This window comes from Dendroctonus ponderosae, unplaced genomic scaffold (assembly GCF_020466585.1).
Source record: "Dendroctonus ponderosae isolate FM_Combo_2020 unplaced genomic scaffold, Dpon_F_20191213v2 Dpon_F_20191213_1, whole genome shotgun sequence".
Lineage (NCBI taxonomy): Eukaryota > Metazoa > Arthropoda > Insecta > Coleoptera > Curculionidae > Dendroctonus > Dendroctonus ponderosae.
In genome coordinates, this window is record NW_026017110.1 from 11,755,600 (window position 1) to 11,770,310 (window position 14,711).

The window sequence follows — 14,711 nt, forward strand, 5'->3', positions numbered from 1 at the left end:
ACAAACGAAGTTGCAGATTGGGACAAACAGAAAAATCAGCAGTAGCGGAGCACGCACTGCTAGACGGCCACCAAATACGCTTCGACGAAGTGGACGGTCTGCACCAATCTGAAAGATACCACCCGAGACTCACCAGAGAGGCCATCGAAATATTTAAACACCAAAACAATTTTAACAGAAAAGAAAAAATCACGGCACTCAATCCAAATTGGAAGCGCGTTTCGCGCCAAACAGCATGTGCGCCAAAGCGCTTGAACCCCCACCCATCCCCCACGCATGAGCACACACGGCTGGGCTGCATAAATACAAGAAATTCCCATAGACCACGGCTTCAAAGCCCGGAAAACATTCCTAAATGTGATTTATTTATTTAGTTAAACCAACTGGGCTAAATAATATAGATTAACATTTAATTTTTTTGTTCCATAAGTAAAACTATCTCTTATTTAGCTGACTCGGATTTCGTAATAGACAGGGTGATTGGCGTCACTCCATTTTAGGGGTTATAGGGGCGCACTTAGAGAGTAAGCACCAAAATGTTTTTCAAAATTTCTTGAAGATATGAACAGTTGAAAATTGAATGCCAGCCGTGTTATTAAGTAATATTTTGAAATAGTCTCATTTTTGATTGGGAGCGTATTGAAATACTTAAACATCGGATCATTATCATCAGAAATTATCAACTTTACTTCGAATTACGACAATTTTTCATATAAAAAAATACTATTCTAAATTTTGTTGATGAAAACTCAAAGCGGCGCTACAGTTTTTTGTCATTTTCAGGCAGTTACAGGTACATAACTTTTGTCAAGAATAACAAGCAATTGTCAAATTGGAACTTACTCTGAAGGTTCTTTCACAAAATGTACAGCAACATCGAATTGCTGATATGCCATTAGTTATGGGGGAATGTCACAGTAAGCTGCTTAAATTGTGTGCCTAGACTGTCAATAGTGCACAATAAAGCGGTGTGATACGGGCCCGCACAAACATGTTTGGAGTTAAACGGGCTTGGTTTCAAACCTGTTGAATTGAGAAGAACTGAGATGCTGGATCAAAATATTCTATTATCACAAGTTAATTTTTTGATGGCATCGTTTCCGAATGAGAACCCTGCGAGCAGCTTTTGCGAGTTGCGGACGAGGTTTATAATTCATCGAAGAGATGAATGTTTTAAAAACGATATATTAAACGTTATTTACAACTGTACTATGCTGTGACCTTCTGAGCACCAGGGAGTAACCACAATTCCCTATGTAGGCTTTGATGTTTGAACAAGAAACTGATAGTTCCAACAATCTTTGCGCTTGATATATTCCCTTATTAATGCGAATTGGGCTGACCAAAATATTGTATAAATAAATATTGTAATTCAATTGAATCTTCAAATATAAATTTGTTAAGGTGATATGGTAGGTAACATGAATTTTAAGAGGATTACGCATGAAAAATAATACATGTTGTTTTTGCTTTACCAATATAACAATCCACCAATTTAGATATAATCCATATATAAATATATTAGCATATACTGAAGCAGTGCATCATCAGTTTTCACTGAGAACTTTAATGTTTTCTATTGTCACAATTACTACAGACTCATCTTTTGTTTTCTTACAATATCACTATGGACAATTTAAGACATGAGTCTTCAAAATCGTTAGAACGATTGAAGAAGAGCTGTCTGTGTTCATTTGATCATTTCCTCTCAAGAGAAGCTAGATGAAATAAAAATACGATACAAAAACTCATTTCAAATTTCAGTTTTTCAAATTGTCAGATATGTCCACACTAATTGGTAATACACGAATTACAGAAATGAACATAAACTTCGCGTTATCGGCGAGCAACACGTGCAAACTGCGGCAACGAATTGAAACTTCGAAAAAAGAAAAAGCTGCTTGCTGCTATCGTTTTGTCTGTAGAAGGTGACAACACTAAACACCGCTCTATAGTGCGTATTTTCCATAACTAAAGCTAGTCAGTAAATGTCCACAATCGTGTGTGCATGGTATAGTTCAATAGGTTAACTTATCCAATCAATTATATAGGAAACTATTTAACTTCCTATTCGTCCAATCGACGCACCAATGCTGTTAATAATTGATAGTGTTTGAATGGAGTCAGTTCCGGTATAGTTCCATATAGGATTATTTAAATTAGAGTTTCTCCTATGTTCTTAAGGATTTAAGGCGACAGTGTTAATAATTTGCATTCGTTTTGGTAACGAGTTAAATACGAAATAGTTTTATTTATATGTTGTTTTGTCTCAAAAATATTATAAAATTAACTAATAAACTATGTTGTATTTCAATCGCTTAGCATTAAACGAGAAGTTAACAGACCAAAGATGCAGACGCAGCTTCATAAGGCATATTGGATTAGGTGAATACTGAAGTTCTTAAGTGATGATAACAATTTCTTCCACACATGCATGTCTTAGTGAACAATATCGACTTCAACAAGCAGTAACTTTGTAATTTTGAAAATAAACTGACTATTTATGCGGCTCTCATGGTGTGGTAAAAGCACGGGGTTTTAGCTATGCTACTAGCAAGCATTCTCGGGATCGATTGCGAATCTACCGGTTTTCCTCAGCTACGCTTAGCGGGCAAATGACACATTCAAAACAGTATTTTTACATTTTACACTGTCAAATATTAATAAGTATGTATGTTTATGCAATCTGAACTGCTTCCTGTGAAGAAATAGAAGAAAATATTATATTGGGGATAATGCAGATAAACAATTAATAAACATATTAACAAAATTAGAAACTTTCCATCTATGAAAATTTAAATTTAGATCACCTGTGTAATTTAGTGAGTTACAACAAAGTTACAATCACGAATATTTCATATGTTGGAAATATTTAAAAATAGATTGAATTTTTGCAAAAAAAAACGTAGTAACTTTTCTGAGATGCACAACTGATGTTTAATTAGATGAACTCTTCCGAATTTTCACATGTTATGAAACAAATCCTTCTGATGTTGTTCTGTATCTAGATGTTTTACATCATGAGCTAAAAAGCACGAAATTTTCAGACGGCCACGTTTATCTAAAATTATAAAATTAATTTAATTTCTAAAATGTACTAAAAACTGTAAATTTTTTGATTAAATATTAGGATATTGGACGTGTGGTTTGAAATTGCGTTTTGTTATACCTACCAGTTTTTCGAACTTGGACCAATATATTTGGAACTCATTTAAATTTTCACCGAAATCTCGAGACTTTTAATGGGATTTCTACTTTATTACCCAAACTGTACCCTTGAAAAGTTAGTAAAAACTTTATTGTACCGCAAATTTTGTTGGAAAACATAAATGTTAGAAAGTTTATCAGCAAACAATATAGATTTTTTTTCTGAAGCTATGCTATAGTATTTTAAACATAACTTTTAAAATAATTAATTACGTATTGTAAAAGTACCAAGCCTTTCAACTTTCTTTAAATATTGCTAAAATGTGCAATGAAAATTTAATTTGCACGTGTTCTGAAGCTGGATTTTACTCGTCCAGAATTAGAGCTCGCCTACCGAATTGAAGTTCTATAAAAATTATATGTGATCCGAATATGATTGAAACTAAAATATCTGCTAACTCAAATAAAGATTTAGCTGTCGTCGGGATAGTTGCATCTGACAATTTTAAACTAGGCAAATTTAATTAAAGGTCTCTTCTGCCTGAAAGGGACTAACTCTGTGAAACAGTGAATTAACTACGGTTCTCTCTTCTCACGGAAACATACATGAAAGCGCTTCCGTTCCACTGATTTAAATCTGGGTCGTCACTAATTTGCAAGTTTCTATAGAACGGTTAATTTCTGATCAGATTACATAACTAGCAGTTTAAAAATTTTAACGTGCCCATGTAGAAAACTTTTTTAAATCGGGATATGATGATTAATTTTTCCAAAAGATTAATTAATCCCCAGGAAAGTAAAAAAACATAGGAGGAATTTTCACTATTCTTAAATTTCCGTATCAATGAGTTTCCGTAGTTTTTATATGCAGAAAACCCTTGTGTTGCTTGCGATATTTTAGCCAACTGAGAAACGTTGAATTTAAAACAGATTTACTTTTAGCAGCTGATAAATACTAGCTTTAACTCATTTTTATTGTGCAATTAACACAAAAATGTTATGACGTAATTGAGTTATGGAAATAAAAATCAAAATGCTAAATGTAGTCGACAGTAATTATATTATTTTAGATTTAATACAGACATTATTAGTCACTGTTCCCACTGAAATATGAAATTTTATTGCAGTTATTAAATTACTCATGGCATCCTGAAAACTTCATTATGATCCGGGAATTACTCCAATATCCGCTTTTTCAGTGGCTTTCACTGTTTTCGTTTTGGCGAATTCACTTTGAAACAATCCCACCATTGCTTGGAATGTCTTTAGTGTTAACTGTTGATTTTGATTATGAAATTAAAACCAATTAATAAAACAATAAAATTGTAGAAATGTACTGCGTGTCAGACAAAAAAATAAAATTAAAGGTATATGGTTGTATTATATAGTACTTACTAAATGCGTTTCCATAATTGTAAAATTCAGCGAAAAGGTTTATACAGGATGATTCAAAGTTGATAGTATTCCTCTGGGGTTAATGTAAAAACATTAGAAAAGTTAACTGTTATTAGAAACTGCGATATTTACTACAAACACTATATCAGAAGGACAGCAACAATAGTTTTCAAAGTGTCAATCTCATTAACATTACGTAAGTACCTGTTGCTTTTTAATTATACTAAGCTGCAGTAACGATGGCTAAACACAACACAGAGAGACCGAACAGAGAAAATAAAAGTGGAAATTAAATATTTTGAGGTTACGATAATGTTGCCACTTTGCGGTAGTGCTCCCAACCTTTTTGGGTCAAAAGAGTGACATACCCGAATCCGCCACATATGTCAATAGAAACCTCAATTCGAACAGAGCCACGTCGAATTAAGTTGTTAAATCACATAAGGTACTCGAAATTGAGCTCGTTTAACCCTTTTGTGCCCCTGTGCCCCAATCACTTTATTTTCCACTCTTACCAGCAGTCTGGGCTCACATTTTGAGCAGCTTCTCATATTCGGTTAGTTAGTTTGGGTCCGGTCAATTTGTACCGGTGTTCAGTAAGCGATTGGTTTAATGTGTCCTTGTGTATCTTAAATACAGCGTATGTAAGTGTAACCCTTCTTTGGTGAATATTTATTGGTACATTTATCCGGTGCGCGGAAAAGTATCAGTTGTGCAGTGCTGCGCCTTCTCGGGCAACCCTATATTGCACTATTTGCGTCAATTCAAACTGGCTCAACAATCATCAAGATGGGACCATTTCAAAGTAATGCTTAATAACAAAGTTCAAATCCGATTTTCAATTGTTCATATTTTCTAGAAATTAAAAAAAATCAATATTTTTCTCGTACGCTCCAAGTGAGCGCCGATAACCCCTTAAAACGAATGACGCCAATTTTAAATGACCCCTTATACGTGGTTGATTTGACATCAAATATTTGATAAAAAAATTAGTTGAGAAAAAATCGACAATGAATATAATTTATGTGAACTTTTTCTCTTGTTAGCGTATATCGAATCGAATGAAATTTATAAACACCTAGTTCATTCTGTTTGCAAAGTTTAGAAAGTTTTTGATGGATATGTGGAACAGCAAGTTGGTGAACAAAAATTACATAATGCTTCTTATGTTTTATAAAGAAGATCGATTCGTCTATTATTTATCAAGGCAATTTTGTATCGTATTCATCCATTAGTTGGAAATTGTTTTTTAATATTTATTCAAGTCCAACTAATATTATCTAAACCTATATTATCTAAACCTAGTGCTCTTTGCCGCCCACTCTTTTTCCTGTTTTGTCAAAGGTCCATATGTTTAAAGGAGGAAGTAAAATAGATGTCGGCGGTATATTTTTAGGCGTTTAAGGATGAACGGCTCCCTCTATCTGGACCAAATAAGTGGTACATGGCGCAGATTATGCTTGGCATTGACTTTTTGTATTTTTTTAAATTTTTATTCACACTTTTCCATTTAAGTTGTATTCACTTTTAATACCATGCTTGTAAAAATGTTTATAGTCTGAATTAAAAATTTGTATACATCTCACTTTCACCGCAATTTTTTGATATTTTTAAATCTCTGGATCTCCTTTTTTTAAATACGCCTTTTTTGGTGCTCTTGTGGGTGGTGCTTGTGTTAATCATTGACCAGTATTTTTTTCTTTGTGGGATATCTCCCGAAGTACGGATTATTTTCTTATTGATTTAATCGACCCGAATGATGACGGGTTTGTTGAAAGTGCTCGTTTATATTTTTCTAACAATATATTTTCATCCCCTTGAATCGTTTACACACAATACGAAATAATATAATTGAATAAAGAATGAATTGATATAATCATTTGTGCACACAGCTATATTGTCTTCCTTAAATACAGTTTCTGTAATTTACAGAATTTCTTCAATCTATTAACTGGAGGAGTAATGTGTCTAAAATCCCAGGAAGGTAAAAGTGTGGTATCGACAATTGACCATTTTAAACTGTCTGCAACTGAACAGTTTTTTGTGCATTGCGAAAACCGGATGCCGCAAGGAATCTTCTATTTGAAAATAGGCAGTTGAATCCCCTATGTGACTTCAGTTTTCATTATCGTTATAAAATTCAAATTGCCTAAAATGCGAACACGCCGCAAAGGAATATTTTGAGCATGTCTTGAACGCCTTACCCGAAAATGAGCTTGCTATTTGCAGTTTGGCTGATGTTTATTTTCCGTACAACATTCAGATTTACAGATGAAAGATCAGTAATAATTCTTGAAACGAACAATTTAAGGACCTAAATGATACAACTGCAAAATGACAAATTAGTAGTAGTTTAAGTAATTGGTAACTTGGAACAAATTTAATTTTAAATTGTAGCAGAACCCTAATATTTTAGATGCAAGTACTTTTGAGTAAAAATCATCACTCATGAGAATAAATAACATTTAAAGTAAGTTCACCGTGTGATCATGTGCACACTAAATCCACTAAATCCACAAACACTCCCGCGTAAAGATGGGCTGCTTTTTCACAACATCACAACAGCCTAGATATCAAGTTTCGTTATGGATAAACATATGCGTCAACACGAAATCGTCGGGGTATATTAGGGTCCGATCCCAACTGCCGAAACTCTAGTGTTTACTAATATTATTATGACGGGGGATTGATTAAAATCCCTATAGAACAAAGGGCTGTAAGCATAAAGAGCTGTTCACAAAAACTTAGCGTGAAGGAAGTGTACGTTTAGGTTGAATAATGGATAAAGGATGGAGTTTCACGCACGCGTTTAACTTGATTAGGAAGAGTTATTAGAAGTTTTTTTGGTTTGCTTCATTTTAGCAGAGCTTCTGACCATATATAACTATTCAAATTTTATATTAGGTATTTTAATCTTAAACTCAATTTTAATGGGTAAAAATAATTTAAAACTTTATAAAATTATATATTAGTTTTAGAAAGAAATTGCACACTAACAAACAAAAAACTATTTTTAACGACTAATTTATTAATATCAATTAACCAATTAATTACTTTAATTGGTTTGATATTATATAAGACTGGATTTCATAATTTTTAATTTAAAATAGTGTGCCTAATAATAGGAAATACTACTTCTTGCGAAAAAGGCTGATTGAGTAAATATCCCAATATAGAACATTTTTCTGCTTCTGCAATCTAGTACAGGATGAATCAGTTGCGAGTAGCAGGACTTTAACGGTCTATAGAAAATCCAATTTTAAAATGACAATATCATTTCGCCATTTCTGGTGGGAAAACGGTTTGATATTTTGGGTTTTTTTTCGGAAATCGGAAAGAACCGATTTTCCAGAGATGCAAATTTTTACATTGAAAATTTAATTTAGATATTTAGAATAGTTTAATTTCAGTTTGTTCCTTTGTTGTGTATTAAGTTGCAATAAAAAAGTTTTCTTTAAATAACTGTTAAACAAGAGTAATTTTCTTACGTAAATTTGAATGGAAAATCCTGTTCTTATCCAGTTTGATACAAGTAGGCACATAACAAATATTATTATTTGATAGTTTGTGTCCTGTGACACTTGTCTGTGTTATTTGACACTTGTGGACATATCGTGGGCTAAGTCTAAAATATCAATTTTTGGAAAATGCACTTTTATACCGAGCCAAAATTATAGCAGAATTCTTTTGATAACTTGATAATTGAAAAAATATTTTACTGCACCTGTTTGTGTGGCTTTGGGGGCCTTGGGGGGTAAATTTTTTAAGACAAATATATAATTTTTTAAATTACTTGGTCAACAAACACAAGTAATGCAATTTTGGGCTTGGTCATGTTTAGCTTTAAACTCACGATATATGACTTTATTTCACATTTTGTATAGACCGCTAAAGTTCTGCTACTATAAACTGACTGACCCTGTATATGCATGGTATCCCATAATAATTTTCTTAGCTAGTTCGTTGTGTTTGTATGTGGTCTAGCACGGTTGTCGGAAAACGTAAGAGAAATTGTCTGCCATGTCTGGTGCGACAAAGTGGTTCTATAATCGTCTGGCCGTTAGGTTGCTTTTCTTTTTGTATGTAACTTAATTTTTATATTTTTGTGATAATTGTACTTCTGCATAGTAATTGATTTCAAGGACTGTGCAGTGGAATTTGGTTGAAGTTTAATTCTTGCAGTTAGTTGTAGTGCAATTTGCTTATTGGTCTAGTATATGTCATTTGTTTTTTTTGCTTGCGTTTGCTTTCAGAATGTCCATAATCTAGTACTTACCGACTTATTACTTTAAATATTTTGGTGGCTGTTTTATGATTATATTTTGTTTTTGTAAGTATTATTAGAAAGTGTTTTGGATTTTTACGAATTTATGTTCTGGCGTTTTCCGTGTGCTGCTTATTTTCAGTTTTGCCTCAATTGTAATGAACAAGTTTATGGACGTGACTACCTGTTTTTATCATTTGGCAGACCTTTTGATACAGTGAGTTCATTTTTATGGCCTTTCCTGGCAGCCTGCAATTGTAGAACCATTTCATTGCATTGCTTGTACGTGCCTGAACTCTGTTTGCTGCTCCCTGGTTAGCCATGGGCGATTAGTGCAGTGTCGTCTGCATACTGTAGGATAAATTTTGATTTGTCTACGCGTTCTCTTATTTCCAGGTCGAAATAGTATTTGTCACTGCAATATATGTTGCAGTAAAATGGTGAATTATGGGTCCTTTGTGGCAGTTTTTGCTCAGGAGATAGTTGGACAGAAACGTATTTCCGATGTGAATTTCTGGTTGTTTGTTGCGCAGTAGGTTCCGAATAACTTTCATTTGTGAAATTTATGGAGTGGTCTTTTACTTCATTGTTGATGCGCAGGCTTGCTGAGTTATGTCCATTTAAGTGTGCGGTCTGTAGATCGTTCGTCTAGATGCACAGTGAATGCGTTGTTGCAATTGGCTAAATTGGTATGTGCATTTGTGTTTTATAATTATTTCTTGCGACATGTTTTCAATTATGTGCTGAAAGAGATTGCTCAGTACCGGTAGTAAGATAATGGATCTGTAGTTTTGTATTTGTGTTGAATCGTTGCTTTCGGGGGGGTATAATTGTGGCGTTCTTCTATGTCCTTTGAACTTATTTGTTTTTAATACTGTGGTGAGTTTCGCGTTAACAAAAATATTTGCAAGACTTTAGGTAAAAGTAGTGATTATTAGAAAAATATATTATTATTGGGAAAATACGTTATAAGCTTTAACCTATATTTTAGCGCTAATTTTGTAACATATTTATCGTATTTCGTGTCCATATTTTGTGCACCCTTTATTTTTACAACGACCTCAAAAACAAACTAATAGCTTTATAGATTTATGTTAAAATATTGTCTTTGTACAATCGTACTTTAAAATAATTTTCAAAATACTAATTGCGTAATTTGGAAAAAAATGTGTTGTCAAAAGCAATGAAAAGCGGAACTGTTAGTTCTGCCAACCGCAATTGAAAACAGGGAAACAACTAAATTTGTGCTAAAATGTTAAGTCTGAGCAATGAATAAACCCGTATCTAAGCAAATGCCAGCGTGTGAATACGTTAATTGCTAAAAGTGCAAAACATCAAGATTTTTTCGATTTTTGATCTAGTTCTTGAATGGAAGGTAAAGATGAATTTAAAATTGTATTAGAATATTCCCAGATGCTTTATTAGAGCTCTGCGACATGTCAACAGTCCGGTAGATAATCCGATGCAAACTTAATTCCAGGCTAGGTCATATGCGAATTTGCAAATCCGGCTATATGACCGTTTACATGAAAACAGAGCAAAACTTGAGTGTTTTGTTCGCTTGGTAACACCCACCCCAAAACCCGAGCAACGTGTTGACGCATATGTTTATCCCTATAGTAAAATTTCATATCAGGGCACGAAATTCGTTCAACGTCGGGACTGGAAACTATAAGGGGAAGTCAATATCTCGGAAATTCTATCCCAAATCATAGCCATTCAAAATCGATAGCAGTCTGCTGCCGCTTCATCCAGGAGCGTAGGTGAACCTTCGACGGGAATTAATCGCGTAATTTATTTTTTGCTACTTAATTGGATAATCAATTTTAAAACAAAAGGGATGGCGACTAATGGAAATATATAAGCGAACCAGGTGTCAGTCAATTTATTGTTCGTTGTACAATGTAGACATTTTGATCGAATAATCTCCCATATGGGCTACACGCAGATTTATAGAAAATAGGTTGTATGAAGTATCTGTTTGCATAAATATTATCGAATTATAAATTGTAATTGTATTCTTCTATAACCATCTATCATGTTCCCGATTAAACAGGGTTTAAAATTGCATGTTTTGTCTTGATAATGATCTACTTGTGAGTAGATCTTGAAATTGTATAAAAAACGCAAGTGACAAATGTCGTACAAAAGTGTAACGACAAATTACACATCCTACAGGGTGTCCCATGACGTTAACGTCACATCTGATTATACATACAGGGCAGATATTTTCTATTATCATCAAATTTTTACACTTATTTATTGAATTTCATTGCCACCTTACAAAATGTAACAACTTTTTGAAATTTTGAAACAAAATAAATCATAATTTGAAAACGGTTGATTTCACAGCTTAAAGTGTAAACGCGACTTTGTAACTTTGTAAATTGTCTATCTACTGACGTATTAATGTACAAGTACTTCCATTTGAAAAACAAAAACTATATGGCGTTGAAAAGGTTTAGATTTAAGTCCACATTATTAACACCCTGTACAATATTGTACATTGTATTAATATTTTGGTTCAATAGAATTTTTAATGGATCTGTGGTGATTGGAAAGTCGTATTTTTTTGTATCTTTAACTGCTTTTTTCGCTTCGACAATAAATTTTTAGATACCATGTTTCTAAGCAAAATTTTACTAAAATGGCGATAATCTGCCAACGTCGCAAGTAAGAAAAAAACAATTTACGGTGCGTATGCAGCGTTTCAAGCTGCATTGGTAGTGCAAGCAGTGCGTTGGTAAGCAAGTGTTGGTTGCTGCATGCAAATGGTAGTTCTATTTAAAAACATACATTTTGATCTTGCCCTGCTTTTCTGAGAAACTCTGTATCATATAAAATATTTTAAAATGAGTGTTAGGAATATGAATTAATTTTAGAATAAGCTGGGCTAAGGCACAAACGCAACTGAACTAAGACCTGTTTGTTTTGTAAGGCAAGAATTTTTTTTTATCACAGACTAGTTTGTACGAGTGTTAGGAATCGGAATTAATTTTAGAATAAGCCAGGCTAAGACACATATGTACTACACAAGGGCAGAAAGACCGATTGGGTCGATAGCCTTTATCTGTAGGAAATAAAGATAAGTGAACTGTTTCCATAATACAGGAGGTAATAATCCAAATAATAGAATTTCAATTGAAAACTCTAAAACAGCCATTATATTCCTCTAAAACGCTCTGTGGCTAATTTCAGGAGAAATATAATTACTCTACATATTATTCTGAATTAGTTAGGAATCCTCAAAGATGCCTTCTTTAAGATCCTTTACAGCTTCTGATGGTCTTTGGTAAGGCATAGTTCGCATGTTACGTCTTAAAAAATGAAATTTCAATTTATTGATTCTCAAAATTCTTCAAATATGACACATTATTCCTAAGCAACTCAGCAAAGTCTGAGCAGAAAATAAACTACTACTACATTAAGTTTAATAAAACAATCATAACTCCAATGGCAAAACGTGGAAAATCCAATATTTGCCTGTATACAGTTTATAATTTTGTCCTGAATTTTAGCAATTATTGAACACATGTTTAGCTTTTTTATTGATAAGAAAATTGGACACCCGAGCGTATATGCGAGCTAGTATGTGTCCTTTTGGAGGCAATTGGATTTGAAAAAAATAACCAAATATAGAGTTCTAAACAGTACCCGTGCCAGACAACCTCATTCCCATCGCAAATTAATTGACTTAAAATTTCAGTTTAATAATACTCTAAGCATGACAAATTAGGATATCTTGGTCGCCCGGGGAATTCTTCGGTTTTACCAATTTTAGATGGTTCAAGCTGTTGATTTAAAAATCCTCTTAGTTGTAAAGGAAACTGGGCTGTGGCACATACACTCCGACACAACATGCATGACCTGAACGACAGAGGGATATTTACTAACGCAGCTCTACGACAAACTTCTCGAAAACTAAAACTGTTTGTGCGAAACAAAATTCTTTATTCAAGTAGGCAGTTGTGAATGTGTTTGAAAACCCGTCGATTCGTATACTTCGACGTATACTTCGTATAAAATCGAAATTAAAATAATTTCCATAGTGGCTACATAACAACTTGGATTTGTAATTGTAATTATTTCAATTCGAACAATTTAATCCTTTGGATTTTGAAAATGACCTTCACACCAAAAAAACTGTTTTACTAGCTTTGGTCTCAAGACAATATACTCCAAATAGTGACTTTACGTTATGAAACACCCTGCATATGTCACCTGTATTTGCTCTTTTATGAAAAACAAAATTGGTATTGGAACCTGTTTCAATTACCACTGAATGATGATGTTCTGCCCTGGAAGATCAAACAGTATGGCTTGCAACTACATCTACACGTTCTTTGAAAGGGCTAGCTGAAGCTGTTGTCGAATTGCCACATGATGAAATCTGCATTAATTAAATATGACTAAATAATAAAAATATCAATTATAAATGTGAAGTTCTCATTGGACATGTTTAACTTGTGGGATGAAGTTTATTAAAACATCAATTAACGGAACACTCTAAGAGCTAAATTAGTAGAAAGAATATGTTTAATGTCCGTGTGAGCGCCACAAATATATTTCCTCGCAACAGGCCTTGCACCTTTAATGCGACTGTGCCTTTTGGGATGTTTTTTCTTTGCCTCCATGTTGGTGCAGTGATTTTTGCACCCAACTCATATTTTAAATATATACGAAGCAAGCCACATTTTCTTCTTTCAAGTTTCTATGATTTTGTCAAATCTTACACATAGTCTACTACTTTAAAGCTTATTATGAGATTCTTGTCTTTCTTGGGTCATTTAAAGCTTATCTTCACCCCAGACAGCAATATCTGAGCCAAAAAGGGTGAATATGTACAACAGTCCGTTCACTAATAATTGCAAGTTGTAACTGAAGTAGTACATTTCATTATTTCCCTTTCATACCAGTGTTATGGTAACCGACGACGCCGTTATAGGGATTCAGTTTTAATTTGCCACCTATAAAGTATTGTAGAAGAATCTGAAAGTGACCAAGTCCATAATTGCCGTATTTGTGTTTAGCTGGCAAGTAATTTCAAAAAATTATATATTTGTCTTCCAAACCTGACGAAGTCCGCCAAGGCCACACCAATGGATGTGTTAAAATATATTTTCTTTAATGATAAAGTTTCCAGAAGAAATCCCATATAATTTTCGGCTCGTTTTAAAATTGCATTTACCAACAATGTATATTTTAGACTTTTTATGTTACGTATGTTACAATTTACCCATTTCGTATTTTTGGCGGTGTTAAATCAACCATTTAAATGTGTATCTTGGATATAGTTTATTCTAAAAGTGCTTAATAGATGGATTATGGGCTCACTCATATGTTTAAGAACTCATGAATGCCCGAAGGTGTCACGCAATGAACCGAAGTAAAATAAAAATTAAATGTGTCAGGTGTAAAAAATGCACAATTAACGGCAGTCACAAACCTTATTAGTAGCGTGCCTTACCGAAAATCAAATGTTCATGTGCAGATGTCAATAAAACCACCGCACTATTAGTGGCATAGCTGAAATATGTGTACCATACCTCTACATTGGTTAAATAACACAAATTTAAAACTTACGATTGACTTATACAGGGTGGTCTTCTACTAATGGGACAAAATTCACTGGCATATTGTTTAGCCAAAAAATATTGCGTTTTAGGCCAACTCGTCTGATCTGAAAGTCTGTAGTTTCCAAAGCACATGGTGGCAAATGTAAATAAAATTTTTGTTTCTTTTTAATAAATTCTTAACCAGTTTTACTTTGGCTACAAAAAACTGTGTTAGTAGTTTTTGAAAATGCCAAAATCAAATTTTCTATTATTTAGCTTGCAGATTCAGAAAGTCTGGAGCAATTTAAAGCATCAGATTTTTTTGGGTTTCATCATATCGCTGACTCGTT

General features: G+C 33.5%; 1 protein-coding gene and 1 long non-coding RNA gene across 2 annotated transcripts in view; both read right to left on the bottom strand.

The window, feature by feature from the left end:
- LOC109535451 (teneurin-a) overlaps positions 1-14,711 on the bottom strand; it is a 272,613-nt gene that overhangs the window by 156,062 nt on the left and 101,840 nt on the right. The window lies entirely within an intron of this gene.
- Positions 4,191-4,727, bottom strand: LOC125502633. The gene is made up of 2 exons (XR_007280400.1): positions 4,543-4,727; positions 4,191-4,422 (listed from the first exon to the last, which is right to left on the bottom strand). It is a non-coding gene; the product is annotated as an uncharacterized LOC125502633 (long non-coding RNA).